Source organism: Choloepus didactylus, chromosome 10 (genome assembly GCF_015220235.1).
Source record: "Choloepus didactylus isolate mChoDid1 chromosome 10, mChoDid1.pri, whole genome shotgun sequence".
Classification (NCBI taxonomy): domain Eukaryota; kingdom Metazoa; phylum Chordata; class Mammalia; order Pilosa; family Megalonychidae; genus Choloepus; species Choloepus didactylus.
The window spans coordinates 25,622,349-25,630,479 of record NC_051316.1 but is presented as its reverse complement, the minus strand read 5'-3'; the positions used below and the strand labels follow the sequence as shown (position 1 = coordinate 25,630,479).

Sequence of the window (8,131 nt, the reverse complement as noted above, 5' to 3'; positions counted from 1 at the left end):
ACAGGTTGAATCTCTTTCACACACAAAACTAGTATGTATGGTGGAATCATCTAGAAATGATGACTGCTGCAATTATCATCCCAGAGAGATGTTTCTGAGAGGATGTGGTGAAATGAAACCTTGTAGTGTGCACAGTTTAACAAGGTATATTTGTCCACTTTGTAATGAAATGGATGGTCTGAGTTAAGATTTATACTGACTCTTATCCAATGGTTCAAAGAGTTGACTGGTACCAACTGCTATCTATCTCTAGTCCCCTATATTCTACCTTAAAAGTCCACATTAGTGGTGACATACAATGTCTCTCCTTTTGTATCTGACTTATTTCACTCAACATTATGTCCTTAAGGTTCATCTACGTTGTCATATGCTTTGTGACCTCATTCTTCTCACTGCTGTGTACTATTCCATTGTATGTATGTACCACATTTTGTTTATCCACTCATCTGATGTAGGACATTTAGGTTGTTTCCATTTCTTGGCAATTGTGAACAGTACCACTATAAACACTGGGGTGCAAATATCTGTTCATGTCACTGCTTTCAGGTCCTCAGGGTAAATACCGAGAACTGAGATTGCTGTATTGTAGGGTAACTCAATACCTAGTTTTTTATGGAACCACCAAACTGTCTTCCAGGCTGGCTGTACCATTATACAGTCCCACCAGCAATGAGTAAGAGTTCCAATTTTTCCACATCCTCTCCAGCATTTGTAGTTTCCAGTTTGTTAAATGGCAGCCATTATTTTGGTATGAGATGATACCTCATTGTGGTCTTGATTTGCATCACCCTAATAGTTAGTGAAGATGAACATGTTTTCATGTGTTTTTTTTTTTTTAGCCATTCTTTTTTCTTTTTTTTTTTTTTAGCCATTAGTATTTCCTCTTCAGTGAAATGTCTTCATATATTTTGCCCATTTTATAATTGGGCTGTTTGTACTATCATCATTGAGTTGTAGGATTTCTTTATATACACAAGATATCTCTTATCAGATACATGGTTTCCAAATATTTTCTCCCATTGAATAGGCTGTCTCTTTAACTTTTTGACAAATTCGTCTGAGGTACAAAAGGTTTTAATTCTGAGGCATTCCCATTTATGTATTTTTTCTTTCCTTGCTTTTGCTTTAGGTGTAAGGTTTAAGAAGCAACCTCTTATACTAAGTCTTGAAGATGTTTCCCTACATTGTGTTCTAAGACCTTTATGGTGCAGTCTCTTATATTGAGATCTTTGATCCATGCTGAATTAATTTTTGCATAGGGTGTGAGGTAGAGATCCTCTTTCATTCTTTTAGATATAGACATCCAATTCTCCCAGCCCCATTTATTGAAGAGGCTGTTATATCCCAATTCAGTGGATTTGGGTCCTTCACAAAAACCAGTTGACCAGAGATCTGGGGGTCTATTACCAAATTCTCAATTCAATTCCATTGATCAATATTTCTATCTTTGAACCAATACCATGCTGTTTTGACTACTGTGGCTTTACAGTAGGCTTCAGAATCAGGCAGTGTAAGTCCTCCCACTTCTTTTTTCTTTTTCAGACTGTTTTTAGCAATCCGACGCATTTTTCCCTTCCAAATAAATTTGATGACTTTTCCAAGTCTGCAAAGTAGACTGTTGGAATTTTGATGAGAATTGGATTAAATCTGTAGATCAGTTTGTATAGAATTGACATTGTAACTACATTTAGCCTTCCAATCCATGAGCACGGAATCTCTCTCCATCTCTTTAGGTCACCTGCTATTTCCTTTAGTAGACTTATGTAATTTTCTGTGTAAAGGTCTTTTACATCCTGGGTTAAGTTTATTCCTAGGTACTTAATTTTCTTAGTTGCTACTGAAAATGGAATCTTTTTCCTGAGTGCCTCTTCAGTTATGCCATTTCTACTTTATAGAAACACTACAGACTTATGTGCATTAATCTTATATTCTGCCACTTTGCTGAATTTATTTATTAGCTCAAGTAAGTGCGTAGTCAATTTCTCTGGGTTTACCAAGTATAAGAGCATATGCTTTACAAATAATGAGAGTTTTGCTTCTTCCCTTCCAATGTGTATGCCATTTATTTCTTTTTCTTGCCAAATTGCTCTGGCTAGAACTTCTAGCACAATGTTGATCAATGGTGGTGACGAGGGGCATCCTTGTCTTGTTCCTGACCTTAGAGGAAAGGCTTTTAGTCTCTCACCATTGAGTACTATACTGGCTGTGGGTTTTTCATATATGCCCTGTATGATATTGAGGAAGTTTCCTTCAATTTCTAACTTTTGAAGTGTTTTTTATTATAAAAGGATATTGGATTTTGTCGAATGCTTTTTTAGCATCTTTTGAGATGATTCTTTGACTTTTCCCTTCTGATTTGTTAATGTGTTTTACCACATTGAATGATTTTCTTCTGTTGAACCACCCTTGCACACCTGGGATGAACCGCACTTGGTGAGGGTGTATAATTTTTTAAATGTGTCTTTGAATTTGATTTGCAAGTATTTTACTGAGAATTTTTGTATCCATATTCATTACAGAAATTGGCCTGTAGTTTTCCTTTCTTGTAGCATCTTTATCCAGTTTTGGTATTAGAGTGATGTTGGCTTCATAAAATGAGTTAGGTAGTGTTCCATTTTCTTCAATTTTTTGAAAGAGTTTAAATAGGAATGGTGTCAGTTCTTTTGGGAAAGTTTGGTAGAATTCCCCTGTGAAGTCATCTGGACCTGGGGTTTTATTTCTAGGATGTTTTTTGATAACTGATTAGATCTCTTTACTTGTGACTGGTTTGTTGAGTTCTTCTATTTCTTCTTTTTCAGTTTAGGTTGTTCATGTGTTTCCAGGAAATTATCCATTTCCTCTACATTATTTAGATTGTTGGCATGGAGTTGTTCATAGTATCCTGTTATGGTATTTTTTATTTCTTCCAGATCTGTAATAATATCCCCCCTTTCATTTATTATTTTGTTTATTTGGGTCTTCTCTCTTTTTTACTTTGTCAGTCTAGCTAAGGGTTTGTCAATCTTGTTGATGTTCTCAAAGAACCAACTTTTGGTTTTATTTATTTTCTAGATTGTTTTTTGTTTTCCATATCATTTATTTCTGCCCTAATCCTTGTTATTTCTTCTACTTGTTTTAGGATTAGTTTGCTGATCATTTTCTAGCTTCTTCAGTTGGTCCATTAGTTCTTTGATTTTAGCTCTTTCTTCCTTTTTAATGTATGCATTTAGAGCTATAAATTTCCCCTTCTCCAGACCTCTCTCTTTTTTCATCAACTGGTAGAGCTCCTCTTAGCAGTTCTTGTAGGGCAGGTCTCTTGTTAACAAATTCTCTCAGCATTTGTATATCTGTGAAAATTTTAACCTCTTCTTCAATTTTGAAAGAGAGCATTGATGGATAAAGTATACTTAGCTGGCAATTTTTCTCTTTCAGAATTTTAAATATATCATACCCTTGTCTTCTTGCCTCCATGGTGCCTGCTGAAGTCAGTCCTCTATCTTATATTGTTTCCCTTGTATGTGGTGAATTGCTTCTCTCTTGCTGCATTCAGAACTTTCTCCTTCTCTTCAGCATTCAACAATCTGGTCAGGGTATGACTTGGTGTGGGTTTATTTGTATTTATCCTATTTGGAGTTTGTTGGGCATCATTGGTTTGCATATTTATGTCATTTAGAAGGGTTGGGAAATTTTCCCCAACAATATCTAAGAATACTCTTCGTTGCCCTTTACTCTTCTAGTCTCCTTCTGGGACACTGATAATTCTTATATTTGTGCTCTTCATATTGTCCATCATTACCCTAAGATTCATTTCAAAATTTTCAATATTTTTCACCATTCGTTCTTTTGTGCTTCACTTTCCATCATCCTATCTTTGAGTTCACAAATTTGGTTCTCTACCTTTTCAACTCTAGTGTTGTATCTCAAGAATATTTTTAATTTGATCAACAGTATCTTTTATTTCCATAACATCCACGATTTTTTAATTTACTTTTGCAAATTGTTCTTTATGCCCTTCTAGGTTCTTCCTCTTGTCCTTTATATCCTGAGCCACAACATTAAAATTTGTGAGTACTTTTTTGATTAATTTCTCCAGGTTCTGTGTGTCTTCTGGGTTTTTCACTTGGACATTTGGGTTATCCATATCTTCTTTTTTCTTCATATGCTTTGTAATTTTCTGCTGTTTTTGGCCTCTTGAGATTTGCTTATCTTGATAGGGTTCTTTTAGAGGTATGCAAGATTATTTAAGCATTTATCTATAATTTGACAGAGCTACAACTTGGTGGAGTGCCCTTTCCTGACGTACCATCAGGTGCTGTTTGTGTTTGTGCAGACTTTTTACCCAGCTACTATGATTTGTTTAAATTCTCTCCCTCACTCAGTGCCCTGTCTTCCTTGAACTTCTCAGTTCTGGGACATGTCTAGTCTTACAGCAGTTCAATTTAACACCCCCTTTTGTCTCTTGGAAGTTTTTCTGCCTTATTTTTTTGGCTGATTTTATATTTTTCTCTTGCCTTATTGCTCTGAGAAGACCTTCCAATACAATTTTGAATACCATTGGTGAAATGGACATTTTTGTCTTGTTCTTAAAGCTCTGGAGTAAGGCTATCACTCTTACCACTGAGTACACTGTTATCTGCAGTTTTTTTCACATATGCCCTTTTTCACTTGACCAAGTGATCATCTATTCCTATTTTTTTTAGTGTTTTTTTTTAAATCATGAAAGCATGTTGATTTGTGTAACATGCTGTTTCTGCATCATTTGAGATGATCATGTGCTTTCCCTCCTATTACATTAATGTAGTATATTATATTGATTGATTTTCTTATGTTGAAACACCCTTGCATTCCTGGGATAAAATTCCATTTGTCATGGTATATAGTTATTTTAATATGCCATTGGATTCAATTTCCTAATATTTTACCGACAGTTTTTACATCTATATTCATAGGGGAGATTGGTCTGTAGATTTCTTTATCTGGCTTTGGTATTAGGGTAATGTTGGCCTTATGGATTGAGTTAGGGAGAGTTTCCTCTTCTTCATTTTTGGAAAAGTTTGAGAGGATTGATGGTAACTCTTCTTTGAATGTTTGGTAGAATTTACCCCTGAAGCCATTTGGTACTGGGCTTTTCTTTCTTGCTTGAGTAAGGATACAAATTCTTTACTTGTTACATGTCTGTTAGGATCTTCTATTTCTAGTTGAGACAATTTAAGTTAAACCCTATGTTTCTAAGAATTTGTCCATTTCCTCTAGGTTATCTAATTTGTTGGAGTAAAATTGTTCAAAGTGTTCTCTTAAAATCCTTTTATCTTCTGTAAGATCAATAGTGATCTCCCCTTAGGTATATACCAAAATTTAAAATCAGGGATTCAATTAGATAATTGTACCTGAATGTTCATAGCAGCAGTACTCACAATAGTCAAAACGTGGAACAACACTGGTGTCCATCCACAAAGGAATGGAAAAACAATATGTGCGATATCCATACAATTGCATAATATTCAGACATAAAAAGGTTCTGATACATGTTACACCATGAATGAACCTTGAGAATATTATACTAGGTGAAATAAGCCAGACACAAAGGACAAATATTGTATGCATCCACTCATATAAAATATATAGAATAAGCAAATCCATGGAGATATAAAGCAGATTAGAAGTTATTGAATTACATATTTACCTTTATTATTTAATTTCTTCTTACTTTGCATTCATCCCCTCTTCTTTTTCTAACAATTTCAGTGGATTATTGAGTTTAATTTTCAGTATTTTTCTCTCAGCTTTGCCTTAGGAGGATCTTGAAATCTTGGCTGTTATTCTCATTATTATTTCATTCACTACATTTTAGAATTCCCATTGTGATTCCTTCTAATACTCACAGATCACTTATAAGCATGTGGCTTGATTTTAATACTTGGTGATTTCTCAGTATCTGAATTTTATTGATTTCTAACAATACTATGTGTTAATATATTTTGTATGGTTTCAACATTATCAAACAGTTGTAATTTTCTTTTTATGGTCTGGCACATAAACAGATTTGGAGAATATTTTATCTACATTTAAAAGAATGCATATTCTTGCATTTTGTCATGTAATGTTTTATAAATATCAAGTCATGTTGATTTATAGATCTACATTCTTACAGATTTTTCATATGAGAGAAAGGAATTGACATCCAACTACGATTTGTATTCATGTCTTTTTTGTTGTTTGTTTTGTTTTGCATTGGCATTGGGGAAAAAAATCTTTGCCTTTATTTTGGAGTAACACAAAAAGACTCAGCAACTTCACATATAGAAACTGAGTTTGTGTTCATAACAACATGAGTTTTGAGTATAAGTTCTCAACTAGCTATTTTTAATACATAACTGATATTTTACAATGTGGTTAAACTTTACACATGGCCTCAAAACTGAAGGACAATTTTAATTTCATCTTCAATATACTAACGTTATATATGTAGGAATTAATTCCTGGGTTCTGTCACAGAGACGATATCCCATCCTTAAGCATTATATTAAATGATCATCTAAAAAAACACTAATTTATATTTAACTGAGTGTTTGGCAATGGTGGGATGAAGGCAGGAGAATGATGAGCATATTGGCCTTGATAAAAGGATCCCAGACGTATAAATCTGCAAAAATATTCATAATCCTTAGTGGTTAAGGGCAACTTCATGCAACAAAATAACATGAAATTAAATCAATAATCTTAAAAAAGGCTAAAATGTCTTGGTTCTTTTTGTTGTTGTTTTTCAAACACAACAGAAGAATGTAAATAATGTACATACAAACTGGGATTCCGTTAATGACAACAATAACTGTGTGTTGGTTCATATCAAATCCAAGAATATTAGACAACCAAACATATAACCTTCATGTGGTTTCTCTTAATATGTAGATTCGTTATGGTAGTTAGGTCCCTTCACTACTTTTCTGCAAGTCTGAAGCTGTGTTTCTTGTGTCATTACCGGCATCGCCACCGTCAAAGCTGCTTTTGTTTTCTTCTTCTTTGCAATCCTTGTCATTTTCATCTTCTGGAGATTTTCCGGAACTGTTTAGACGATTTCTTGGAAGTATACGATTTTTTTCCGTTCTGAGCTTGCTTTTTCATTCTTTCTTTTGCCTTTTCCATCTTCTTCCACTCTATCACCTTCTTCCTTACTGCTTGCATCTGCAGTATTGCTGCCTTCTCCCTCAGTTTCTGAAGAGCTCTGTTGCTGAACTGCCTGGTATCCAGTAAACTCGACTCCTGAGTTAGTTTCTATTTCCCACAATCCTTCATTAAATCCTTTCCGTTTGTTTGATTTTCCAAATTTGTCTTTGTATTCCTTATACGGGAAAAGGTCTTTGGGACCTAGAAATGCAGTTTCAGGGCTGCCAGAAAAGATGATAGGATACTTATTTGCTGGAGGCCTCACGGCTCCTTCTGGGAGTTGATTAATCAGGGCCGGCCAGTGCGGGCAGCGCTTCATCTTAGCGAAGACCAGGTCGCCCGCCTGGTATTCGCGGGTACTGTCGTGTACTTTATTGGAAATTACTATAGCCCATCATATACCACATATACCATCACATACAAGCCGCTCCCCTTCCCGGTCGTCCTTGGTCGCCGCCGAAGACGCCGAGAGGCCGCACCCCGCGGGCCGACTGCGCCGCGCTCCCCGCGGGTCTCGAGCCGCTCGGACGAGGAGAAGCGGCGAGGAGAAGGCTGAGGCGAAGGGGTGGGCGGGGGGCGCAGCAGGCCCGGCAAACCCCGGCCCGGCAGCCTGGGAGGGGAGCCCCCGGCCGCTCGAGGCTCGCCCGCGTCTGGCCACGCTGAGGTCCCGCCCCCGCCGCGCGCTGCTCCCAGGCCCCGCGTCGCCGCCTCTTCCCGCACCGCCCGCCTCCCTCACGGGCTCCCGGGCGCGGCGCGAGCTCTCGGCCTCGCGCCTCATTTGTTTTTTACTTTTGGTTCTGACAGATTTTTCTTTTCATCTGCTGAAGCTCTGTTAAGAATGAATGCATGTTTAGGACTGCTATGACTTCTTGATGAACTGACATTTTATTATTATGAAATGTCCGTTTTCTAAGGAAAATTAACTTTTCCTGTAGTGTACTTTACTGGAAATTACTATACCCCATCATATACCATATATACCATCATA

At 36.6% G+C, this 8,131-nt stretch overlaps 1 pseudogene; it reads right to left on the bottom strand.

Moving 5' to 3' along the window:
• Nucleotides 1–5,732: 5,732 nt before the first annotated feature.
• Nucleotides 5,733–7,921, bottom strand: LOC119545140 (annotated as a pseudogene).
• Between the last annotated feature and the right edge of the window lie 210 nt (nt 7,922–8,131).